Source organism: Cavia porcellus, unplaced genomic scaffold (genome assembly GCF_034190915.1).
Source record: "Cavia porcellus strain 051 isolate PalLab524CR breed Dunkin Hartley unplaced genomic scaffold, mCavPor4.1 scaffold_25, whole genome shotgun sequence".
NCBI classification, from domain to species: domain Eukaryota; kingdom Metazoa; phylum Chordata; class Mammalia; order Rodentia; family Caviidae; genus Cavia; species Cavia porcellus.
Genome location: NW_026947508.1, coordinates 12737831 through 12743452, shown reverse-complemented (window position 1 = coordinate 12743452; position 5622 = coordinate 12737831). Strand labels below are relative to the sequence as shown.

General features: G+C 49.5%; 1 long non-coding RNA gene across 1 annotated transcript; it reads left to right on the top strand.

Moving 5' to 3' along the window:
• Window positions 1-354: 354 nt before the first annotated feature.
• On the top strand, window positions 355-4971 carry LOC134472928 (uncharacterized). Its single transcript, XR_010042961.1, has 2 exons — window positions 355-1769; window positions 2107-4971. It is a non-coding gene; the product is annotated as an uncharacterized LOC134472928 (long non-coding RNA).
• The last annotated feature ends 651 nt before the right edge of the window (window positions 4972-5622 follow it).

Genomic DNA, 5622 nt, shown 5'->3' with positions numbered 1-5622 from the left:
TCTCTGCCTGCTGGAAGCTTGGATCTGCAGGGCAGGATGGCTCCTAGGATAAACCAGCCTTGCAGGAGGAGGGGTCAGAGTGGAGGGCAATGAGCCCATTGTCTGTGTCTCGCTGCTCCCAGCATGTGAGCTTCGGGAGGGCAGGGACCTTGAGGGCCTTGTTGGCTTCTCTACCCAGAGAGGCCACTCCTTGAAGTCCACAGAGCTGTCACTTCCAGGCTCTTTCTGACTCTGGGCTGGGGACTAGCAGAGCCCCAGGACTGGGGTTCTAGTGACTGAGGCAGGGGCAGAGACAATAACAGCCCCTGCAGAGGGCCCAGGTGCCTCTTCACCATGCCCATTTCCAGCAGAGGACACTGAAGGCCAGGGGAGCAAAGCTGCGCAGAGAGAGAGATCAGCAGAGCTGGGTGCCCAGCCTCAGGACCCAGGGGCGTCAACACCGCACCAACCAGGAACCATAGCCACTTACTGTGCTGACTGGGCAGGAGGCAGGAGCAGACCCAGGGCTCACTCAGGGGAGGCCCAGAAAGGGGACCCTCCTGGGCAGTGCCCAAGGTGAGCACAAGCGGGAAGACCCTCCTTACCACTAAGGAGCTGGCCGGGGAAGAGGAGTCCTTCAGCCCAAGGGAAGCAAGGCAGGACAGCAGCACTGTGGACCGGACCACAGAGGTCCCTTCCCCAGCGGAGGTGGGTGCTGAGACGACCCAAGAGCAGCTCGTCCCTCTGTGCCCCACGGACAGCTTGGCCAAGGTCACCGAGTGCAGCTCAGGCCGGGATGGCGCTTAGGGAGGACAAGGATTCTGCACTTAGAGCACGTCCGTTCTTTCCTGTGAGTTGATGCCCCATCACTGGCGAAGCCCAGGTTTTTAGTTATTTTTCAATGGCAGCCTGTCTCTGAGTGGTGAGACGGGTACCAGTGTCCGCAGGGGCTCATGCACCACCATCAGCGTCGCCCCTCAAAGTTGTCACTGAAGCACAGTGAACCTCTTTTGCAGCAGGAAGGACTCAGGTTAGACCCAGCGTGAACTTCCAAGTCAGGAGGCCTGGGCTGGCAGCGGTCCGAGCCAGGCTGTGCCGTCCTGTGCCCCGAAGCTCATTCCTGGTTTCTCAGCCCCTCCAGCCCTTATCTCTATAGCTCCCACTTGGCTCCAGATAGATCCATCCCTAAAAAGGACCCATCCCATGTGCAGGCCACGGTTTGTTTTCAGACTCTTTGGCTTTGACCTCTGCTCGTGAGATCAGCATTTCTGAGTCTGTCTTCGCCATCTCTGGAGCCAGCAGTGCTCAAAAGTGTTTCCTGTCTGCAGAGTAGCAAGGTCCGTTAGTCAGTCGAGGATGGCGGTGCATGGGAGGAGAGTCACACCCTGGAAGCTTCGCCCTGTGCTCTCTGCTCTGAGCATCAGGCTGCATTTTCTCTGTTTTGCAAAACAGGAAACTGAGGTACCCAAGAAGTCACCCCCCACTCCTCAGTCTTAGGCATAGACTTGGTCGGCTACGAGGGAAGGAACTTTAAGTCTTTCCTGAGAACACTCGCTGCCTGCCTCAGTCTCCCCTGAAGTCCACAGCTGGGTCTGAGGACCAAGAAGAGGAGAAAAAGCGTCATCCCACTCTGGGCTTTCCAGGGTTTGTGCCTACAGACTTCCTTCTACAGAGGCCCAGAGAAGCCAAGTAGCCAGTCTGACGTCACACAGCACAGTGAGGCCCAGCTGGCCCTGGTCTGTGGTCCTACCTGACTCAAGACAAGAGGACAAGGCAGAGGATGTGTCCAGGTCAGGCATTTTGATCGGCACTTTCCTTCCTCCTTGGATTGCAACAAGTCTATAAAGTAGGCCACGTAACCCCTGTTTCATGGACGAGGAAACAGGCTGAGACCCACAGAGGGTCCCCTGCGTCCCTGCTCCCCTCCTTCCCTCCCGGCTTCTTAATGCTAATTTATGGGCAGCAGGCAGAGGGGCTCCCAGTCTACAGGAATAAAGACCCGGTGTTAAGGCAGGCAGGCCGGGGAGGAAGAGGGCAGGCGGGGCGGTAAACACTAATTGTTGTATCAGGAGGCTGCTTTTCATCTCCTTGCTGAGGGAAGGCAATGTTTAATTAACTCTGCTATAGGCTAAGACGGGGCCTGACTGAAAATGAGCTACAAGACTCGGGCAAGACAGACGCCCAGCTGCCTCACCACAGGATGGCCTGCGACACCTGGGCGTGATCTGCAAGGTCAAGGCATGCAGGGCTCTGGGTGATCATGCCCAGGGACCCCAGGGGAGAGCTCCTCGGTCCCGGGATCCCCTCGCATCCTTCTGACAGCCCGCAGGAGCCCCGGCCTCTGTCCCAGTGCTTCTCCATGCCTCCCGTGCCGTTTCTATCTTCTGTACTGATGAATCATCGGGTGGCAGGGCCGGTGGCCACTCCAACTTCCAGTGAGTTGAGGGGACTGATGATGGGGGTACGGAGCCCATGGACCCGGAAGCTGCCAACACAGCTGGGACTCAGGAACTAGAAACGAAAGCAAAGCAGAGCCAGGCTCATCTCCCCCTGTCCCCCACCCACGTCTCCTTCCTGCCCTGCCCTGGCTCCTCTCTGACCTCCAGATTCCTGAGGCCCAGATCACTGGTCCCCTCGGATCAGCCACAGCCAGGTGGTCCCGTGACTACCTGGGCACTTCCCACCCACCCTGGGAGCCAAGCCTGGGAAAGAAGGGAAGATAATGTGCTGAGAAACAGAAACAAAGGATGTGGCATCTGGGGAATCAAGGCCCACCTCAGGGCTGTCCCTTGCAGAGGCAGCCCCTCCCTGTGTCCCCTTTGGGAACGAGTGACCTTTTCTCATGGCTCCAGAATCTTTCTAGCACCTGCTGGCTAATTGTCAGCTTGATTGAATTCAGAGGTGCTGAGAGTGTGATTGGCACTGAGCTCCCCCATGGATGACACCCCTGAGGGCCTCATTGCAGGAGGAAACGCTGCACATTTCTCTCCGACTCCCCCATGAGGCTGTGTCCTTCCTCAACCATGTTTCGGCCTGGAATCAGCTGACCATGGACTGTCACCCTTGAAACCATGAGCCAAAAGAACCGCTCCTCTTTTATGTTGTTGGTCGCAGGTATTTTGGTCACAATGACAAAAACCTGACCGGCACAGGGATAAAGTTTCCAACACAGGAATTTTGGCTGGACACATTAAAACCACAGCAGAGACCAACGTCCACTTTCTGGTCTGAACACCTACTAGGGCCAGGCAGGGAGCCCTAAGACTGAGTGCCCTTTGGAAACAGAGCCCTCGGGCCCATTTGCTGAACAGCCCGAGTAATAGATATTTGGGAAACTTCACCCCCACCACAGTCTTGAGAAGTAAGACCACCACTCCTCCTTACACAAGGGGAAATGCACAGCGCTTGGTGGGCCTCAGGTCGTCCTGGGCTTAGGGGGTGGAAAATACTGGAACCAGGCTCCAGGGATCCGGCCATGGAGGGACTCAGGCAGCTTATTCACCCGCCCTCTTGGTAAGCACCTGCAGCTTGGGCCTGGAGAAGACCATTACCTGTCAGCCTGCTGCCATGCGAGCTGAAAATCAAACAACCTTCCCCTTCCCGCCCCCTCCCCCCGTAGCTACTGGGGATAGATGTCTCAGCATCTCTTGGGAGGACGACCATATGCAGTATAGCAAATACGGGGGATTTCCTTCTATCTTCTGTTTGAAGGTAAAGGTTGTTTTCACTGTTTTCTTTCTTTGCTCTATTCAATACTCTCAATTGGATTTATAATGTTCTGTTTTTGGTTTGATTTTACAATAGGTAATTGACTGGACAGCTATTGTTAAGTTAAAGAGATATACCATGGTACTTAGTACTACTGTCCCAATATCCTACTGTGAAGTCCTGTACCAATTTCACTGCATTGTCTCGATTGGCTTTGTTCTGTTTTGTGCTGTTACATTTTTACTACTTTCAAAATTAAAAAAAAAGAAATACATGTTAAGACTCATGCATGTGTAGAATCTATAAACAGTTTATGAGAACTGATCTTATGATAATTGATGAAATGAACAGATACTTTGAAGAAAAGGAGACACTAAAATAGCCAGTGCTGATCCTGGACTGTCATAATGTGAAACCCAGCAATAGTGTTATTCTTTGTTCAGAGTGATATTAACCTGCTTGGGTTTATTCAAAGTCAACATAATTGAAGATATGGATAACTGCATATATGTTTAAGTGTATAGGATTGATAACTGAAGAGACGAAGAAAGCTCGTTCCATCTGCTGCTTCCCCTCCCCTTCTCCCTTCAAATCCAACTAGGTTAAGTTTTAACTTCCTAAAGGCCATAAAACAAAGGCCTGAGGTACTAGCTCCTGACATCCTGGGTCTTCTCTATCTGGTAGCCCCGTCACAAATTGTGTTAATTGCATCAGATTGTATTAGATTGTACATTCTTCACAGAAATAGCTTTGTTTATATCATAGTAATACCTGTAACTGTAAATGTGTGTCTTCCTTTTCCCCTGGGTAAAAGATTGATATGTTAATCAATGCTCTCTTCTGTAAAGAATTGTAAAATCTTACCCAATTGATATGTTAACCATTGTTGCCCTCTACAAATAGAAAGGTTGTGGTGCTAAAGTAAGGTAATTATGTCAGGAAACTCAGAGATAAAGTCTGCTGACTATGCTAATCAAGATTGGGAAGTATGTCAGAACCAAGCCACACAGGAGCTAGGTGACCTAAAAATAAGCTGTGCAAAACAAGACAGTTAATCAACTCTGACCCACTGGTCACCCCTCATGATCTGACCAATCACAAATGGACAAATCACCAACTGTTCTGCTCTAACTGCTATGATTGGCTTCTGTAACAATGCTTGCTTGCTTTGCGGTTTTCATCCTTAAAAACACCAGCCTTGCCCCAACTCAGGGTTCTCCGTTTCCACCTGTTTGGAGGACCCCGTGTACACGGAATAATAAAAACCCCATTGTTTTTACATGAGAGCGAGGCCCTTAGAGTCTTCCTCGCGACACCGGTCTAACAATAACCATATTTCTAACTTTTGGTTGCATAGTTGAACAGAACTGGTTGCAATCTCACTGTTTGAATCCCCACTTTATATATTCCACTTTAGTATCTTGAATAACTATTTGTAAGAAGACAATCTGTAATCATCAACTAGTGAGGTCTTACCGTTTATTTTTTCTTTGAAATTATGTATTATTTCTACCCATTTTCTGTTTTTTAGTCTTTCTTTAAATTCAGTTTTAAAAAGAAGACACTACAGTACCCAGTGCTGATCACAGAGTGTCACGATGTGAAGTTCAGAATGATTTTAACCTGCTTTAGTTTGTTTAATCTAAACATAATTGAAGATATGGATAACTGCATGTATGTTTAAGTGTGTAGGATTGATAACCATATTTCTAAGTTTTTGTTGGATAGTTGAACAGAACTGTTTGCAGTCTCTCTGTTTGAATTCCCACTTTACATGTTCCATTTTTGTACCTTGAACAACTATTTGTAAAATGACAACATCAACTAGTGATTTCTCACTGTTTTTTTTCCTCTGAACGTATGTACTATTTCTACCTATTTTCTGTTTTGTTTAATCTTTCCTTAAATAAATAAAAAAAAGAAAATACTGGAACC